Source organism: Agelaius phoeniceus, chromosome 14, assembly GCF_051311805.1.
Source record: "Agelaius phoeniceus isolate bAgePho1 chromosome 14, bAgePho1.hap1, whole genome shotgun sequence".
Classification (NCBI taxonomy): domain Eukaryota; kingdom Metazoa; phylum Chordata; class Aves; order Passeriformes; family Icteridae; genus Agelaius; species Agelaius phoeniceus.
In genome coordinates this window covers 19,697,447-19,707,583 of record NC_135278.1, presented here as the reverse complement: position 1 = coordinate 19,707,583, position 10,137 = coordinate 19,697,447, and positions in this window count along the sequence as shown.

Here is a 10,137-nt window from a genome sequence, read left to right as displayed (position 1 = left end):
AAGCAGATGAGGAAAGTATGAAATTAATTTGGCAAGCAAAGAAAACCTTAAAATCAAGGTAAGGCAAAAAAATAAAGAAAGAAAAAAATTATGATGATAAAAAAGTTAAAAGAGGACAAGCATATTCCTGAGTGCTATAATTGGTTGAATGTTCGTGAACAAAAAAATACTTTTGTAACAGAAGATTTTCTTTCACAGAAAGTAACAACTTCGGCAAAACAGATTGTAAAACTGAAAATATGATTTACAGAAAATGGAGCTTTCCATGTTTTCTATGAATGGCTTGCATCTCTTGCTAGATGGAAAGCAGTAAATAAGCTGAGGCTATGCTTTTCCTTATTTTTGAATTTCTTGCAGTTTGCTGTCTAAAAAAGCAAGTTTGAGAAAGCAGCAGGAAAAAGTTTTGTACTTGCACACGGCATTCCAGCAGATAGAAAAGAAGCAATAAAAAATGAGAGAAGTTTTCCCCCTTCCCTCAACCTTCCCCTGTCCTTTTTAATTTTCACAGAGGAGAAAAGTTAGCTCTGCAGAGAAATTTCAGTGATGGTCTCTCTGCAAATCCCCAGGGGAGAATTCTCCTTGCTGCTCAGCTCTGGTGAGAGTTATTCTTGTCCCTGGAGATAAGCACACCTCGTGCCTGCCACGCTGCCTCACAGATCCTTTAGTATGACAGATGCTTAAGTCAGTGATTTTATAGCCCCATTTACTTCATTGGCATTTTCAAGTACTGAACTCCAGGGCCAAACATCAATTTTCACTTATTTATCGATAATTGAGATTACACACAGGAGGCTTTTCCCTGAGCCTCCCCCTCCAGGCGTGCAGGAGGGAGCTGAGCCTCCTCTGCTGCCCCTCCCAGCTCCCTGCAGCTCACAGCCCCATCCCTTGGGAATGCACAAATTCCCTGCCCCATCACTTGGGAATGCACAAATTCCCTGCCCCATCACTTGGAATGCCCAAACTCCCTGCCCCATCACTTGGGAATGCCCAAATTCCCTGCCCCATCACTTGGGAATGCACAAATTCCCTGGCCCATCACTGTGGGAATGCCCAAATTCCCTGCCCCATCCCTTGGGAATGCACAAATTCCCTGCCCCATCACTTGGGAATGCCCAAACTCCCTGCCCCATCACTGTGGGAATGCACAAACTCCCTGCCCCATCACTTGGGAATGCACAAATTCCCTGGCCCATCACTGTGGGAATGCCCAAATTCCCTGCCCCATCACTGTGGGAATGCCCAAATCACTGTGGGAATGCCCAAATTCCCTGCCCCATCACTTGGGAATGCACAAATTCCCTGGCCCATCACTGTGGGAATGCCCAAATTCCCTGCCCCATCACTTGGGAATGCCCAAACTCCCTGCCCCATCACTGTGGGAATGCACAAATTCCCTGCCCCATCACTTGGGAATGCACAAATTCCCTGCCCCATCACTGTGGGAATGCCCAAATCACTGTGGGAATGCCCAAATTCCCTGCCCCATCACTTGGGAATGCCCAAATTCCCTGCCCCATCACTTGGGAATGCACAAGTTCCCTGCCCCATCACTGTGGGAATGCACAAATTCCCTGCCCCATCACTTGGGAATGCCCAAATTCCCTGCCCCACCACTGTGGGAATGCACAAGTTCCCTGCAGCTCACAGCCCCATCAGTGCAGTCTCTGCCCTTCCTAGCAGTTTTCCAGGCTTTAGGATCTGTTTCTTTGTGTACAAGTAGAGCAAAGGGAGTATGTTAAATTGCATCTAAGAATGATCATAAAGTCAGCGGTACCTGAGCTGGACATCCCTCAAAAACCAGAAATCACCTACGAGCAGGCATCAGCAGCAAAGCAGGTGTCAGAGCAGTTCAAGCACGGAGAGCAGGAAATTGAAGAGGGAGTTTGAAGGCACGGCACATCAGAAAGCCTGTCACCCCTTCCAGGAGAGGAGAATGTGGGGGAGCCAGCAGAGACTGGGGCCTGGCACGGATCTGGCACCCTCGTGTGCCACTTGCAGGGTTCCTACATCTGAACGAGGCACAGAACCTGGTTTATGAGCACATCATGGTAATGATGATACTTTGCACTTCAAAAGCATCTTCTCTTACACAGTCTGAGAGATTAACGCCTGAGACTTCACAAACCCGTGCTAGTTAGCATTTAACTGATCACAGCCTTTACACTGACACACACATCTTTATTTTTGAGAAATAATTTCACTGAAAGCTGCAGTAAATTGTCAGGAAAATGGAATTCTAATCATCAGGGGCCAAATCCTGCCTGCTGGCTCCACACCAGTTCAGGGAGCATCAGGATTTGGCCCAGCTCATTTACCAGTAATTTTTCCTTTCTCTTATATCCCCATACACCACAATGTTTGTTTTACTCATTCCCTCACTATTGATTTGATATCATTATTTCTCTTTCTTCCTCTTGCAGTAGTACCTGTGCCTGAGAAGACTAAAGTGAGATCACTGCTGGAGTTGCTCTCCTTGGCTGCTGAATTTCCCTTTTAAGCTGCAAGCATTCCGAAATCTATGGCGTATCTGTCAGGCAGAAAGCACAGCATGCAAATCAATAGACATGCCTGGGCTGCTCAGGGAGAAACTCCTGACAATCCCAAAATAGAGCCTGAGAACGTGGCTTGGTGCATGGTGATTCCCTGCTCCCCCTATGACCACATGTCCTTGTTATCCCTGCTCTGGCTGCTGCTCTCAGCCAGTCCTGGCTGAGAACCACAGGCAGCTCTTTATCCTCACATCTGAGCTATTTTAATCCCTCCTGATCTGCAGGAGGATGGGTTTGTGCTCCTAAGTGTTCAGGCCCTCTGAGACACCCAGACCCATTTGAAACAGGTACAGAAAATAGAGGACAGAGGGGAGGGTGTCTGCAGGGACCTGCCAGCCTAGCCCTGCTCCAACCTGTCCATCACCATCAGGAATCCTGCTCTGAAAGCTGGAGCAGGCGTTTGCTCCCATCTCCCATTCTGTCCTGCTCCCTCAGGCTGTGCTCCCCTCTCCCCTCCCAAGGTAAGAAATGTTCTCTCCGTGGGCAGGACAGAATGTCTGTGCTGGCTGAGGGGGACAGGCCTCATGTTCCCATTCTGGCATCAGAATGCCACCGGTTAAAGCCAAGGAACTCAAAAGATAACTTGAGTGCCAAAACACAGTGCTGTGGGTGAGTACAGAACTCTTCCTGAGCTGGCTGGATCCAAGAGCAGTAAAACCACCTGGGCATCCCACAGGAGCCTTAAAACAACCCACAGAGAGAGATCACCTGCTGGAAACCATGGGAGCACTATGGGAAAAAAAGCATTTATCTGGAGAAAGAAATATAATGGCAAAAGTTCAGGGTGTGCTCAACACACCCTTGCAGCTGAAGCAGTACTCAGAGTATTTCTGTGTTATTTCACCAGGAACTGTGGTGGCAATAGTGAACAGGAGCCACCCAAGGTGCTGCCCTGAGAGGGGGAGCAGGGCAGGGAGGCACTGCCAGCCCTGCCTGGCACAGCCACCACCACCACAGGCTGCACTTTGGGAAGGGACCATTAGTGTCCCTCAAAATCCCTGCAGTGGCAGCACAGCCTCTCTGAGAGATGAACACCATGGTGAGACCACTAATGAGGGAGATAATTGATTCAGCGAGTTGGAGCAGTGATGGAGAATCATCTGGATGCCTGAATCAGACCCTCTGACACCTGCAGAGCAGGAGTGTGCCTCGTCCAGAGGAGTGGGCCTGCTGTTAGCCTGCTAATAACTCCATTGTTCATTTCTCGCTCCTTAATCTGCTTGTTTCACCCAACTTTGTGTGTTTGATTACACAGAAAAGCAAACAAACAAACATGCTCTCTCGCTGTAACCATGGCATTTCACAACAGCTACCTCTCTCCATTAATGCAGTTTTCCACTGCTTGCAATGAATTCAGTAATTTGGTGTTTGAGAGATTTTCACCATTATTCTTTTCCAAGCTGGAAATGGGGCACCCTCAGGGGATTGTTGCAGCTTTTAGGTGTTGTCATTTTATATACTACTTTATGCATTGGCTTTTGAAGTACTGGATGTTTCAGTTTTGCCAGGAATTTGTTCACTTTCCTTGGTGTTACCACCAGTTTTCCTAGGTGACCAGAAAGGACACAATTAAAATTCTGTCTGGCCAACTGCAGCCTCTAATTGTTGGCAGAAAGCCTGCATGGGAATGAAGCCTACCTGGTGAGTAAGAAATGGAGTGTTTGCATCTTTCTGCTGTTTCGAGGGTGGCTTTATGAAAGTAGGAAAACCATCCAAGTTTCCATCATGGGATCAAGAGCTAAGTCACGTAGCTCTGTGTCAGAAATTCACCTGCTATAAGACACTGTGGCACAGAGCTGCACATTTTATTAACAAATAACCCTGCAGTATTTTATAACCCAGCTTCAGGACACCAAAGTATTGATATCTTAAGAGCCATTACAGAGAAAGAGGCACAAGTGAGAATTGCCCATTGTGTGAAGCATGCACTTATCCTTGGCAAGGAAGCAAACATTTCTGCCTCTCAAATTAGGTATATCAAAAAGCACACCATAAAGTACTGACCCTGGAAGTCTCTGCTACTTTGGGCTTCCCTGAGTTCTTTCCACTGGGACCCAGAGCCACTTGTGGGAGCCAGATACATATTCAGAACAAGTCAGTCCTGCAGCAAAAGCACAGACAAAATTCTCTTTCTGCAAATCCCACTGAAAGAAAAAAAGATCCAAAGAATAATCAAGAGTTTCTTGTTCAGAAACCCCAGCTGTTTCAGCAGTCAGGTCCTGTGTCAAAAGAAACTATTCTCAGTTTATTTGGGGGGCAATACTTGTACTTGCTGCTCTAGAAATCAGACACTTCTCTCACCCACCTTCCTGCTTCTGCAACGAGACACAGAGAAACCTCTAAGTTTTTTTGCAAGTCAAACCTCTCTGTGTTTGATGTTTTGAGCAACAAGACCACCTTCTTGAGCTATATTAAAATTAAACTCTGCTATTTAATATGAAAGAACAGCACCTGGTAAACCAAGCTGCTTCACCGAAATGACCATGAAATAAATGTGTTTACAATGAAATAAATGTGTTTACAATGAAATAAATGTGTTTAAGTCCTCAACATCCAACATGCCAACAGAGACAAAGTCCATGGTGGAAAAACAGGTCCCTCTTGGAGCTTTATTAGTTCCACTTTACTAGTGACATTTAAATCATTGTAAAGACCCAAACCAGACTTTCAAGCCACTTATCTGCAACCCTACTCAGGGTACCAGCACCAGACCATTATTTAATTCCAACCCTCAGCCATATCACTATATCTGTGTCTGAGCATCTCTTGCTCACTGGCAGCTCCCAGCCCCAGCCCGTGGTGCCCCAGGACCATTCCCTGGAGCTGTGCTCTGGCCCAGGGGGTGCCAGCAGCTGCCCTGAGCACTTGGCTGTCACCAGGGCCGGGTGACAAGGACATGGATCCGAACTGCCTCAGCCAGCACTGCCAAGGAAAGGTTTGTCAGCCTTCAGAGGCAAACCCAAGGCAGTGCAGTGCTGCTTGCTGCCACTCTGAGGGTGTTTGCAGGGAGAGCAGACTGTCAATATCCCATTTACTGCACAGCTCAGAGAGGCGGGGGCTGTTTGTTTGCTTTAGCGTGACAAACCACGCTCCCCCTGCCACACCAGGAGCCTGAGCTTCCCTGGGTGCCAGCCAGAGGGGCTCAGGTCCTCCCTGTGCAGCCCCACAGGCTGCCGTCCATGTGCTGTGGTGTCACACCTGCCTGTGGCAGCTGCAGTGCCACCCCTCCTGTCCCCAGCCCTGGCACTGCTTCTGCTCCTGTCCTCTCCTGTGTCCCCTCCATTGCCCTGGCTGCTCTGCCATTTCTCTGAGCTTGCCCTTTCCCACACACCTGCCCACTGCCATCTGCAGTTTCCAGTCCCTGCTCCTGTGTTTGGAGGGAATCAGCCCCAAATGTTGAGCATTTTGCTGTAGCCAGGTATTCTCTGCAGGGATACTTACAGCTTCTGCTCTTAGTGCCTTCCAGAAATGTTTCTTTAATAACACACATAAATATTAAAGGAAGAGAAGGAAAATTGGGAGGAAGAGAAGGAGGGTTTTGTTATTTTTTTCTGACCCAATTTCCATCCTTCACTTCAATTAGGTTCTCAGAGACAGATGAACTTCTGCATCCCTTTTCCCTCCGATACCTTCTGCACAACTCCATATGGATCTTCAAAAATCCTGTCTTGCTCAACCTTCCCTCCCTGCTCTCTGTCTGCATGAGTGCCCTATTTCTATTCCTTATTTCTTGGTAATTGTATTCAAACACTCTCTTTGTTCTTTGTTTGCTAACCTGCATTTTTTTTTCCTCTAGTCAGCTTATCTCTTTTTTAGTCCTTTTGATTAAAGTTCTCAATTCATTTAGTATCTTTCTGTTTCTCCCCAGTCCTTCTAAAGTGAAACTACAAAGCGCTGCAGGGAATGCTTGTATTTACCTCCCAATTCTCTTAGCCAGCCTTCCAGGCTGACTGGAGACCTGCATTCTACCACATCTTAGAAACTTCCCAAACCTACGCTGAGCCATTTCACTCTTCCCATCCTTCTCCAGCCACAGCAGTAAGTTCACCCTCTCCTCTCACCACAGCCTCTTAGAGCAGTGATTTGCTGCTGCAGTCCTTCCCTGGTGAGCACATGAACTGAAAACCCTGCACGGTTTGGAGGGAGGGCCCCTGCTGTGGCAGCAGAGGGGGGCAGCCCTGGGGAGGTGACAGGCAGCCACCATTGCCTCTTGTGCTGCACACACCCAGCCAGTTCCCATCCAGCCTGAGGCAGGAAGGAAAGGCAGGAGTGTTCAGCTGGAATTCTCCTTGGATTTGTCTTGTGTTTTTAAAGAAAATCTAGGGAAACAGCAAAGAGGTGTGCATCACAGCTTGGCTTAATTTGGGCTTTCATTGTTATTGGGAAATAGCATTTTTCTCTCTTCCAAGGCAACATCCTGTTTTGCAGCCTAGATGTGCTCCTACTCACCACATCAATACCAGTGAGTTCATCTTTCCATTTTCACCCAAGTTGCTTAGTAACAGAAGATGAGGGGAAGCGTGTCCAGACTGCATTGCAATGTCTGATCTTCAGGTTCATTGGAAAAGATGGACTAATGGACCACCAATGTGAAAATGCTGCTCACATTTGAATCACTGGATCCATCTGATATTCCTCAAGGAGCTTTTAGAAGAGTATTTCTGTCATATTTCTTTTCAACACTTATATTTTTATGTGCATGCCCTTTGACTATGCCACATCTAAGAAATAGTCAAGCATTCTCTTATTTTATTTTCTTCACAATGCACTCTGGCTGCTTTGGTGAATACACAGGACGAGAGTTTCAGTATTTTGGGCAGGCACACTTTGAATCATTTTATAGCATCATTTTGAAAGTGAACTTACAGTCCATTAAAAGGACAGGCAATCTCAGGGCTTCTTAATAGTGTGAAGCTGAGCTTAATAAAGATACAGCCTCATGGATGAATTCCTGCACTGCTATGATCCTGAGAATGAGCTGCACTCCCCCAGTGACTCTATTACATCGTTCTCAAGCACTTCTGCATTAAGCAATTGTGCAGGTGGGATTTTCCAGTCTTCAGCTCTGGTCTAACTCTACAGTTCCTGAAGGCAAACAGCAAGAGCACAGTGCTCCCAAAATCTACAGCAAGATTTTAACTTATGTTTCAATACATTTCCCTATTAAAAACCCCCAAAACTAACCAAAACCCAAACCATAAACACACACACACAAAATCTCAAACAAAAGCCAACAAATAAGGAAAGGCCATGAGAAATCATCCCTGGTCACCAGTCTTCAGACCTGATTTAGGATAGAGTCAGCTCAGAATCAGCAATCAAAGACAAATTTTATGTCCATGTCCTTCCCTTTGATCTTGCACTAAGGAAAGAATTTCTCCTCTAATTTCTATCTTTACATGAATTTATTCCCTACAGAAACAGCTCTTTTTCCAGAATTCTGGCTGCCTGCATCCAAAGCCAACAGCAGCAGCCATCAGAGCCACGAGCCTATGGAGGAGCTGCTTCTTTTAATCCTGCCAGGTCCAGGGAAAAGAGAGAACAAAGCCCAGGAGTGTTGTGCTGGATTTGAGTGTAATAAAGTTAATTTCTTCAGAGCAGCCATTATGGGGCTGTGCTGGGCTTTGTGCTGGCAATGCTGGGAACTCAGGGGTGGCTTTGCTGTCCCTGGGCAGTGCTCACACAGAGCCAAGGCCTTTAGTGCTGCCCAGGGAGGGGACACAGCCAGCACAGCTGGGACAGGGACAGCCCAGAGCGTGCGGCCTCGTGGCCAGCACAGAGAGATGGGCCACAGGAAGGAAGAGTGGGGTGGTTTGGAATGATGGAGGCATCATTCACCAAGGGACTGCTGCAGGATAGAGCCCTGCTCTCCAACTCTGCCCTGCAGGGAAAGGAGATGCAGGAAAAGGAGATGCAGGTAAGGCAGGTGAAGGTAAAGGAGCTGCAGGTAAAGGAGATACAAGGAAAAGGAGATGCAGGGAAAGGAGATGAAGGAAAAGGAGATGCAGGTAAGGCAGGTGAAGGTAAAGGAGCTGCAGGTAAAGGAGCTGAAGGTAAAGGAGATGCAGGGAAAGGAGATGCAGGAAAAGCAGCTACAGGTAAGGCAGGTGCAGGTAAAGGAGCTTCAGGTAAAGGCAGCAGCAGGTGAAGGAGATGCAGGTAATGCAGCTGCAAGTAAAGAGGCTGCACATAGAGGAGCTGAGGTAAAAGAGCTGCAGGTAAAGCAGGTGCAGGTAAAGCTGGTACAGGTAAAGCAGGTGCAGGTAAAGCAGGTACAGGTGCAGGTAAAGCAGGTACAGGTACAGGTACAGGTAGAGCAGGTGCAGGTAAAGCTGGTACAGGTAAAGCAGGTACAGGTGCAGGTAAAGCTGGTACAGGTAAAGCAGGTGCAGGTAAAGCTGGTACAGGTAAAGCTGGTACAGGTGCAGGTAAAGCTGGTACAGGTAAAGCAGGTACAGGTAGAGCAGGTGCAGGTAAAGCAGTTACAGGTGCAGGTAAAGCAGGTACAGGTAGAGCAGGTGCAGGTAAAGCAGGTGCAGGTAAAGCAGCTGCAGGTAAAGCTGGTACAGGTACAGGTAAAGCAGGTGCAGGTAAAGCAGGTACAGGTAAAGCTGGTACAGGTAGAGCAGGTGCAGGTAAAGCAGCTGCAGGTAAAGCTGGTACAAGTGCAAGTAAAGCAGGTACAGGTACCGGTAAAGCAGGTACAGGTAAAGCAGGTGCAGGTAAAGCAGGTACAGGTAAAGCAGGTACAGGTAAAGCTGGTACAGGTAAAGCAGGTACAGGTGCAGGTAAAGCAGGTACAGGTGCAGGTAAAGCTGGTACAAGTGCAGGTAAAGCAGGTACAGGTAAAGCTGGTGCAGGTACAGGTAGAGCAGCTGCAGTCTGGGGCTCCTGGCGTGGCTGCAGGGGTGGCATTAAAGGCTCAGCCCCCCCTGGGAGCTGCAGACTGGCCTTGCTCTGCAATATTGCTGTGTGAACAACCTCTGCTGGCTCCTCCTGGTCCTGAGCTTGTCATGGAGAGCTTCTCCTGCTCCCCCAGATGAAAGTGGGTGATGGGAATGAATACTGAATCTATGCTCGAATGTATGAGATGTGTACCTGGTACAAACACAGCTTTTCATTTATCTGCTAACAGTGAATAATAAGCAGCACTTTTAGAAGATGAGTGCTGGGTTCAGTCTTGGATATATTTTGGTTTTGAAAAGCAGAAATATGTCTGTATATCATTACTGAATACTCGGGGTCTGTGGGAGACTGCCTCTTGATCATTAGTTTGTTCTTTATTTCTGTGTTTGAATCTTAAGAGAAAATCTGTTGCTGCTCCACAGCACTACTTATTCAACGTCCTCAAATCCCCAAGGCAAAGAGTTTGGTTAGACACAAGCTGGCAGAGTACAGATCATAATTATACTGAAAGGGAACCTTTTTAAAATTCAAGATTAAAAAAAAGAAAAAAGGTGATTTGAAATACACAGTTTGACTAAGAACTTAGAAATGGATGGTCAGGATCCTACAGGAACATCTTTAAATACTTAAGGGTGCATTTTGCAAGCCCTTGAATTATGCATTTATCATTGCTCCCAACCTC